The sequence below is a fragment of the Manis javanica genome, chromosome 9 (assembly GCF_040802235.1).
Source record: "Manis javanica isolate MJ-LG chromosome 9, MJ_LKY, whole genome shotgun sequence".
Lineage (NCBI taxonomy): Eukaryota > Metazoa > Chordata > Mammalia > Pholidota > Manidae > Manis > Manis javanica.
In genome coordinates this window covers 1325232-1334319 of record NC_133164.1, presented here as the reverse complement: position 1 = coordinate 1334319, position 9088 = coordinate 1325232, and the positions used below count along the sequence as shown (strand labels likewise).

The following is a 9088-nucleotide window of genomic DNA, read 5'->3' as shown; positions in this document are numbered from 1 at the left end:
GGCGGGGAACTCCGCCTGCAGAGGGAGTCAGGGCGGCGGGAGGGTCCGCGCCCCGCGGCCGGGTGGCCGCGCAGCCCTGCGGGCTCCCCACCAGCGAAACGCGAGGCCGTGGCGACTTTCTACCTGGAGAGTTTTGTGTCCCCAACACAAATCCTTCGACACCGACTTTGGTTCAGCATCTGCCGTTAGTGGTGGAGGCGGGAGATGCGGGGGGTGCCGGGAGAAGTGCTTAAAAGCCGGTGTCAGAGGGAAAAAGCCAGAGCGAGGCCAAGGTGCCCCCTGGGCAGGAGAACAAAGCTGCAGCTCGGTCCCGGGAGGAGGGGCCCGGAGCGAGGACTCGGCGGGCGGGAGGAGGGGCGGCGCCGGACGGGACCGAGGGGACTCGGCGGGGGAGGGCGCGGGCGCCCCGCCACCCGGAGCTTGGGGCAGGCCCGGGAACGCGGTTCGAGGCGCAGATGTGCAGCCCGGGTAGTGACAGGAGTGACAACTATCTTAGGGGCGAGGGGGAGAGGCTCCCGCGCCGCTTGGGGTGGGGGCGGGTGCTCAGGTCCCTGCTGTCTTATTGGGCCCGAACCTGCGGCCCGGCCGGGACGCGGGCTGCGGGCCGGGCGCGGGGCGGGGGGCGCGGGGCGGGGGGCGGGGGCCCGGCCGCGCGCGAGGGACGCGGCTCCACCTCCAGCTCAAAACGGCGACGCAGCTGCTCGCGAACCAACCGCTCAATTCTATTCACTGTCGAGGAGGAACAAAAAAGTGGCTATTTATTAGAATACTTGTTTGGTATTGTTCGGCGCCACACAAAAGGCGTTTCATTATGTGGAGGGATCCCCCTTTTTCCAGAGAGAAACAATAAGTTGAAATTGTCTCTAAAGTCTCTCCTATCAATAATAAATTTCACTCCTTGTCTCTCTCGCCCGCGGCGCGTGTGTCTGGGAGGGTGTGCGCGAGGCGAGGGGCGCGTGTGCGTGTGCGTGTGCAGCGAGTGTGCGGCGGGCGGCGCGGAGGCTGCGCGGGTGAGGGGCGTGCGCGGGGCCCGCTGCCGACAGGCGCCGCCGGGAGCCGGGCCCGGGAGGTGCCCGCGGGCCGGAGCCGCAGCAGGAAGCCGCAGTGAGTGTGCCCGGCGTCCGGGCGCGGAGGGTGGGCGCGGCGTGGCCAGGGCGCCTCTCGGTCAGCAGCGCGCGGGGTCCCCGGGGTGGGTGGGTGGCTGCGCGGGCCGGCTGGCCGGGTCCATTTGCCATTTTCTCGTCTCCGCGTTCACGCCTCCCTCCCCTCGGCTGCTGGGATTGGCCGCCGCCCGGCGGACCGAGACCCTCCGGGTCGCCCTTCTTGGGAGGGGAGGGAGGTCGGGACCGTGAATTCGGGACAGGGGTTCGCGTCCGCGGCGGCTCGCTTCTCCCCCGGCCCGGCCTCGCCCCCGGTGCGCCCCCGGCCCCCGCTCTCCACGCTGTGCACCCGGCCGCGCGCAGAGCCGAATCCGCCGGGCGAAATTACGTTTTTAAAATGAACATGTTGAGCGTGTGCCACTGAGTGAGAGGTGTTTCGCGCAAAGAATCAATTTAGCTTTGACTGACCGACGGTCTTGGCTGTTAATCCTGCCACAAAAAAAAAAAAAAAAATGCTGAGCAGCGAGCGTTCGGCGCGCGGTGGGCGCCCTGGGTGAGCTCCGCCTGCTCGGCGGGCCGCCTAGATGGGGGCAGCCCGGCGCGGGCGCCCAGTGCCCCGAGGCGCGTCCTCCCTCCTCCTGCGAAATGGCACCCGCGGGGCATCGCCGTACCTCCAGCGCCTGCGGCCTCTGTGCGCCCGGCCGGGAGTCTCCCCACCCGCGCGTGCGAGCCGCCCGCCGAGAGGGAGGGGCGCGAAGTTTCAGGGGTGAAATGGACTTCCAGCGGGGGCTGGTGCGGGGGTCGACGGGCTGGGCGGGACGGGCATGGCAGGCTCCGATCGGAGCAGAAGGGCTGCCTCGCCGTGCCAGAAACAGGTGTTCGCACACGATAGCGGCCGTCAGTCAATTAACTCATTAAAAGCCCGCTTTACTGCATCGATTTCCCCAGATGCAGTTGGACCAGCGTCCTGGAAGCCCCTTTGTGAAGGGGAGAAGCACGGGGCTCGCTGATAGCACCCCAGTATGCGCAGAGGACCCCGCGGAGGCCTTGGCCACAGCAGGGCTGCCCAGGCGACCACGTGGGTGGGAGAGGGGTCCCCTCCAAGCCAGAAAGAACGGAGTAGTGCTCTGGAATCTCTCAGGACCACGATCTTGTCACCGAAGCCCTTTCCCAGCTCGGACCTGGAGGGTCCGTGACTACCGCGGCAAAGTGGCGAACGCCCCGGGCTGGCCCTTGTCCCTCAACGCGCTCGACTGTGGTTGCGGACCAACAGTTGGGGCCTGGATCCAGGTGGAAAGGAATTCCACCGCCGCCTCCCCTCCCCTCGGTGCTTCAGGTCCCCCCACACACCCAGCAGCTGTATCCTGATGGGGCGAGGCGAGCCGGATGGCTTGGCCTGCGCACTGGCGCGCACAGAGAACGGAGGTCGTGCTCGCGGAGGTCAAAACCTCCGCGTGGCCTCGCGTTGGGGCCCCCTCGTCATCTGGAGAGAATGAGGCAAACGGCCAAGGAGGCGAGGCTGGGGGAGCGGGGTACAGGACCGGGACCCACAGGAGGGGCCGTCCCTCCGAGGAACCCGCTCAACCGCGTCAGGTAGACTTGGTGTTTCCAGGCTCCCCGACCAGGGGGAGGATGGGGCTGGGCTCTGGGTGGTGGCCTACCCGCTCCAGGGCAAAGGACAGAGCCACCTGGACAGGAGGGCAGTGACCAGCACCTCCTCGAGGAGCAAGTGGCCTGTGTGTTAAGAGGCTTGAACACAAGCTTAGGTAGCTGAAACATAGAGAAAAGGCCCAGAGCTCCTACCCGGAAATTCTAGCACCCCTCCCCTGCTGCCTGGTGGGGGTCCTTTGTCCTTTGGGGGCCACTCTCCAGAGCCAGCCAGTCCATAAAGGGGAGCAGAGGGAGGGGGAACCAGATGGAGAGGTGGGGATCCCCCTTTAGACAGGTTTGTAGGCAGCTCTGTGTTCACCCGTGTTTCCTCACTGCCCACGAGGCACATTTGGGTCCCAAGGCCATCTAAGCAGGGCTCTTCTCTCTCTGATCTGCCAAACCTTCCTCCTCCTCCAGACAGTGGCCAGTGGGGGTGGGCTCCCTGCGTAACTTCTGGGAGGGCTGCAGGTCCTTCCCCATCCTTCCTGTTCAAAGGCTGCCCCCAGCCCCATACTGACAAATAATAATACAAGTGTTCTCTCCAAAAGGCCCATTAGCCAGGGAAATAGGATTTCCCCTGCAGGACAGTTGGCCTCTGCCTCCAGGAGGTAATGCAAGCAGTGTTAAAATGGAGCAGGTAGTGGTGCTGGCTTTAGAGGCCGGTCCCCCCCCTTCCTTCCCCCCACCCCCCACCCCGCTCCTCGGGCAGCTTTCAAACGAAAGTCAGAGGACTTAAAATCATGTCAAAGTGATGTTTTAATCTCATTGAAAGTGTATTACAGGACACGACATAATTTATGTGAGATGCTTCGATGAGAAAAGAGATTGGGGTGGACAGGGCTCTCCCTGTGGTGAACCCCTGTCATGTTTACGCTGAAGCCTGTGTAGCTAATCTAATTTGCAATAACAGGGATGGTCCCTAAGAAAAAGCATCTCTGCTTTCACTTCATTTCTTCTCATACAGCAATTCCTTGTGAATTTCTCCTCTCGTGTTGCCTTTTCTCTATGGGGCTAGCGTGGGAGTGCGAGAAAGGGCCATGGGTGCTCACGCCGCACGCACCCCCTCCTAGCACACTCCAGCCGAGCTCACCTGGGCTGGGCTGGGCTGAGACGCCTCCTGGGCCTGAAACACTACCTTTGACCTTTGAAGAATGAACTCCAGTGCAGGCCCCACCTTCTCCCTGAGCCCAGGGCGGGGCTTGCCCAGCCTGGCTATTGAACTGCAGAAGCCCGTTCAGCTTCTCCCAGAGATTTTGGCTTTACAAGTGAGCTTCATCAGATGTTCTATATTCTCAGACCTTTACATTCCGCACATTTTAATTTGAATAGTTAGGACCCCACCCCCCACCCCACATTCTGGGAAGTTTGATCTTTGCTGAGTCTTTACACTGGTTTAGGAAAAAACAAACACACCTACTGCTCAGACGAGGTGCTTTGTATTCTTATTATCGAATCCAACACAAGCATTATGTACCAGTAAAAAACTACACGCGTTAGAAAATTACAACTTTTGTACAACGTAAAAGGTGTATTCAAACTGTTAATTACTGGGATTTGTGTAAATGAAACTTTACCAGTGACCCATTTAATTTTGTGGTAATTACTGACAAAATAAGACAAGGATGAATCACAATACAGTATATTTATCTTGAAGGAGAATATTGAGCTGAGGTAGTTAAGCCAAGGAGTAAGAAAAAATTTAGAGGAGGGAGGTTTGCAGAAACACAAAAAGTACACAAAAATCACACCCTGAAGCCATTTAAGTTAAAGCCTCCGAAGGCCTGGCCCAGGTGGCTATCTAAAACGCCATCCGCATTTTAGAGGCGCCAGCATTTTCTCCTCCGAATCCAAGGCTCCCGAACCCTTTCCTCCGGCTTGGCCAAGTCTCTGCGGATTCGCCTACTTGAGGACAACTTTGCGGGTTCTAGAAATCTGGGGGGTGGGGGGCGGCAGGAGAGGCGGGAGCTGTTCCACTCACTCCTGCCTCCGCTTTTGGCCACATGCGGCCCCGCGGGGGAGGAGAGGCTTGACCTCAGTGGGCCACCCCGCACTCCCAGGCCCCTTGCAAACGCCTGGGTCCCAGGCCACAGCTGGCAGGGCGTGTGGCCGGCGGGCTGGGGGGTGAGTGACGCCCCTGGCCCAGTTTGCTCTCCCTGCAGGTGGGTCTGACAGCTTTTCCCTTCTCTGCTCCTTCGCAGGACTTGGAAAGCGGCCCCGGCCCAAGTGCTGTACTTGCCAATCTCAGTCCGCCATCCCTGGTTCGGGGAGCGGCTTAGCCAGGCCCAACCCAGCCAGGCCATTGGGCACTAACCGGGGTCCCCCCTCAAGCGACTTCTCACCGGGCCCTGAATGACTGGCGTGGACATGAGAGTGCAGGTGGTCTGTGGGCTCTACGCGTCCAGAGCCAGAGACAAGCGAGGGCCGCCCTGGGCCGGGGCGCTGTGACCTCCCCGCAGGCACCGACGCTGCGCGGGGTGGGGGCCCAAGCAGACATCGCGTCTTTAAAAGCTACCGAATAGAACTGCGCGCCGACGCTGAGCTCGGCCCAGGCCTCCGCCCCGATTGGTTTGGGCTGGATGGGCACCCTGCGGACACTCCAGCGCCGGGCGTGCGGGGCAGGTAGCGTGGCTGAGATTCTTCTCCGAAAGTTTCCCGCAAAAGCGCTGGGCAGGCCGCGCGGCAGACGGAGCCCCCTCTGGCATCCAGGCCTGGGCAGCCTGGCACCCCGCGGCCGCCCCACTCCGCTCCTGTCCGGCCGCCTCCCCCCGAGCTCCGCCGGCGGAGGGCGCGAGGCTCCCCTCGGGTCCCAGTGTTTCCCTTTTCTCTCCTCTCCTCCATTCATAAACCTGGTGGCTACAGACGCAGCTTGAATATTGACGTCTCTCCCCCGACTGCTCTGCCGTTAACCCAATTACAGAATTCATCAAGAACTGTGTTGAATTATCTCTTTCCATACAGTATCAGCATTAGCCTAATTAAAAGCTATAATGTCTGATATAATGATTAAATCGTTAGCTCTGCTGTAGGGAAGCAATATTTTGTTTTCCCTTCAATTAGAAGCTGATTGAGGTTTTCAGAGCAGGTCAGCTGTGAAATTTGAATTATATGTGTGAGCACTGCTCACAGGGTGAGCCCCTACTCGAAAGCGCCCAGAGATGCTCCAAATGCTCTCACCCAGAGAGCTCGGGGCACAGGCGGCACGCGCGCTCAGGGCTCTTTGCGCTTCGATGTGAATTCACGGATCTCCAGGCTGGTCGCCGGGAAGACAGCCTTGCTTGCTTCCGAGGGGGCAGGCGGTGCGTCCCTTCTCCTGGACACGCTGCCGGAGCAGCCCGTCGGGCCCGGGCCCACGCCGCGGGGGGACCGCACGGCGGACCCGCGCGCTCGGGGCAGAGACAGACACCCCCGGCTCCGTTCCTGTCCTTCAAGGGCACAGGTGTCGCTCGAAGCTCCGCACTGGCCAGCGATTTCCTGTCCTTCTCTCTTCCCCCTTTCCAGGACCATTTTTTCCCCTTTAAAACAAACAAACCAACGAAAAAACTTTTGTGCTATGTTGGCTTCTTTGGCTTTGGGAACAACGGGCCGAGTTAGCGGGGTTGAGGGCGCAGGGGGGACCCGGGGGAGACGGGCGTCCCCCGCGACTCCCCGGCCCCCCGCGCGCGCCCCCAGTGCTCGCCGAGCCCAGGGACGGGCGCGAGGCGGCAGGACAGGCGCGGCGGCTGGAGCCACGGCCGGAGGCCCGAGCTGAGCGAGGGCGGCGAGGGCGGCGGCGGCCAGCAGACGGCGATCGCGGCCCGCGCGGCTGCTGGGTCCGGGCGTCGCGCCACCGGGTCGGCGCCCCCGCGCCCCCACGACCTCCCTGCGAATTCCTGGTGTGCGCGCTCCCTGCCCGGCGCCGCGAGCGCTCCCGCCGCAGCTCAGTCTGCGCCTCCTGTTGGCCGAGGTGACCTCGAAGGCCTCTTCACTCAACTGTCTCCCCTTCTTCCTCTCGCGCGCGCTTTCCCTGCCGCCTTCTTCTCTTCCTCCTTATTCTTCTCGAATCTGTTTTTTCCCAAAAAGTCCGGCCTGGGAATTGGCGGCTTCCTCCTGAGTTCCTCCCTAGAACTATGGTCCCAGCCCCCCGAGGCGACACCAGGGCCTGGAAGGCAAGCCCGGGAGGCGCCTACACGTGGCCTCGGTTTTCTAAGGGCCTCAGGGGCCGCGGGAGCTGAACTGTTGGAGGGCACATCCCTGGGAAGGGGTCACCAGGACCGGCCTTCGGGCCAAGGCTGGGAAATCCAGGAGGTTTTTGTCTTCTTTGCTTCCCTAGTGGATCGGTGACTGTCCCCCAGAATTCCCAGCCTGTCCTTCTGTCTGCTTGTGGAGCTTAAGACTGGTGCTGGCACAGGAAGTTGCCTCTAGGTAGGTTTAAGCTAGCTTTCCTTCAAGATTGTTAGGGACAGGGGATTCTGTCCATGGGCAACCCTTTCTGCTTCAGATTTCTCCTGAGTACAACCACAGGGAGGGAGACAAAAAGCCAAAGGTTTTATTGACTCCATATAGGCAGTTTACACCATTGCTGTTGAAGTCCAGCACTTATTTGAAAGTCAAGGGCTCTTGGGTAATTGCCTGCATGTATCACATAGACATATACATGCTTACATTCTGTGTGCTCTATATGCTGTGTGCACATGTATATATGCACATGTATATACATGTGTCTGCAATGCATACATTCTGTGCATACACATGTGTACACATATGTATATGTGTGTATATAATTCCCTCCAGTGATGGTTGTGGATCTGATTTTTCTTGGATGATCATGCTGCAAGTTAAATAAGGGGCAGAAATATCTTTATCCACATTTCTAGGTTGATCTCCTCTTTGGCATTTTGAGCAGAGGCACAATGAAGTCTCTACATTGCCGAGAGAGAAATTCTGGTTAATCAACAGTGAGCTGATCCTTTGCTTACTCAGCATCTAAGCTCTAATGTCACTTGCAAACAGTGTCATCTGTCTTCCCATCCTATGGTCCCCAGTCTTTGAGAAAGTCCTCAGCTTGAAGACAGTCGCTGCCAACCTGGAAGGAGGAACAGAATCAGGGAGAGGAAATGGTTCTTCAAACGGGCTTTGGGCTGTTTTTTCTCTTTTTAAAGAGTCTCTGGGGAGAGGGGTCAGAAGGAGCAAGAAATTGAGGCTCCAAGAAGCCATTACCAGCAGGAGTTGATATGTGCTCCTCGATCTTTATGCCAGGATGGAAGGCACTGAGCGGTCTGGCATGCAATGCCCTGCCACTGCCTAATTGGCATGGACAGTGGCTGCCAATCATCTATCGCTTGGCAACAAGTTACACCTGCAGCTCTGGTTTAATACTTAAGCACATGGGCACCCATTCTGTGTACTTGCTTGGGCCCAGAGAATATCTCTTCACTAAAAAGGGCTTTTGGAGAGCACCCTGATAAGCACTAGCATGATCTCATACAAAGTGAAATAAACCATTTACCTCTATTTAGTTGCTCTGGAAAACAAGGGTACCATCGTATTTGGAAACAATTTTCAGGACTATGGTAGAAAGAAACTAGACCATTTCAAAGTCAGCTATCCAAGTTCCCAAAAGCATAAAGCATTCCTGCAATGCTAACTGGAGCGCAGGGTGTTTATAAAATAAATTGCTCCATTGATATGGAAAATAATGTGCCAAGCCTGATTCACACAAAGCATTTTCAGGGGGTCTTAGGCTATTTAGCTTAAAATCTAAATTGAAAAGCAGAGGAAAGAAATCTTTCAATTGCTAAGTGGATAATATAGTTTATAATTTGTAAAACATTTCCTTTATTTCAGTCTTGCTGACTTTCCGTAACACACAGGATCTCACTGCACACCCATCGCCTCCTAAATTATCAAAGGAAAAACGGGTCTATAGCATTCCCTAAACAACATTCGTGCTCTTTTTTTTTGTTGTTCATTCACAATGTAACTGATATTTGGAGGTAGTGCACGAAACAAATCAAAAGATTTAACAAACTCGATTGGTGAAATAAGAAGGTAGTTGAAAACCAAGTTTATAAACTAGATATTTAGTGAAAAATAAATATGAAGTGACATTTCTTTTCTAATATAATTATATATTATTTGATGAGTTCACTATTAAATGCTGAATGGCCTGAAATGAAAGCCATTTAATCTGCAGAGACCAATTTGCTATTGCATTGCATACTATAGTGGCCCTGCAATAAAAAAAAATCTACAGTAATAATCATAGTAATTGAGAGGAAATAAAGCCTTATTCCTGTACCTTGGACAAGCAATAGGGTCAGGAAATTCACCACCTCAGAATTTTTAGTAGAGACGGGGAA

The 9088-nt window shown here is 57.1% G+C and overlaps 1 long non-coding RNA gene across 1 annotated transcript in view; it reads left to right on the top strand.

Moving 5' to 3' along the window:
- Positions 1-955: 955 nt before the first annotated feature.
- LOC108396884 (uncharacterized) overlaps positions 956-9088 on the top strand; it is a 43082-nt gene continuing 34949 nt past the window's right edge. The window contains exon 1 of the long non-coding RNA XR_005063130.2: positions 956-1104. This is a non-coding gene — a long non-coding RNA (uncharacterized lncRNA). The remainder of the gene's footprint in view (positions 1105-9088) is intronic.